Source organism: Mesitornis unicolor, unplaced genomic scaffold (genome assembly GCF_000695765.1).
Source record: "Mesitornis unicolor isolate BGI_N332 unplaced genomic scaffold, ASM69576v1 scaffold21442, whole genome shotgun sequence".
Lineage (NCBI taxonomy): Eukaryota > Metazoa > Chordata > Aves > Mesitornithiformes > Mesitornithidae > Mesitornis > Mesitornis unicolor.
In genome coordinates this window covers 10,883-11,165 of record NW_010170328.1, presented here as the reverse complement: position 1 = coordinate 11,165, position 283 = coordinate 10,883, and the positions used below count along the sequence as shown (strand labels likewise).

General features: G+C 36.4%; 1 protein-coding gene across 1 annotated transcript in view; it reads left to right on the top strand.

Annotated features, from left to right (window-relative positions):
• JAM2 (junctional adhesion molecule 2) overlaps positions 1-283 on the top strand; it is a 13,046-nt gene that overhangs the window by 8,490 nt on the left and 4,273 nt on the right. The gene's annotated exons all lie outside the window — the stretch shown is intronic.

Genomic DNA, 283 nt, shown 5'->3' with positions numbered 1-283 from the left:
GCTAGTTTAGTACTGTAAAATTATTGCAGTATCCAGCCTTTAGGTTGCTAAACACTGAACTTCACAGAACAGCAGTATCCATATGAGAGCCTTAATATTTCAGAATGCTTTTGTGGAAGGTGTACAGGATAATGTGCCAGTCTACTGGGTTTTTGCTTTATGAGAAGCCTCCTTTTTGAGATGCATTCATGTGAGATCTAAATGTAAGAGATCAGAAATTTAACTGAATGACTAATTTATACCTGCCAGAAGAACACTGAAGAAGTCTGTATCTCAAAAACAA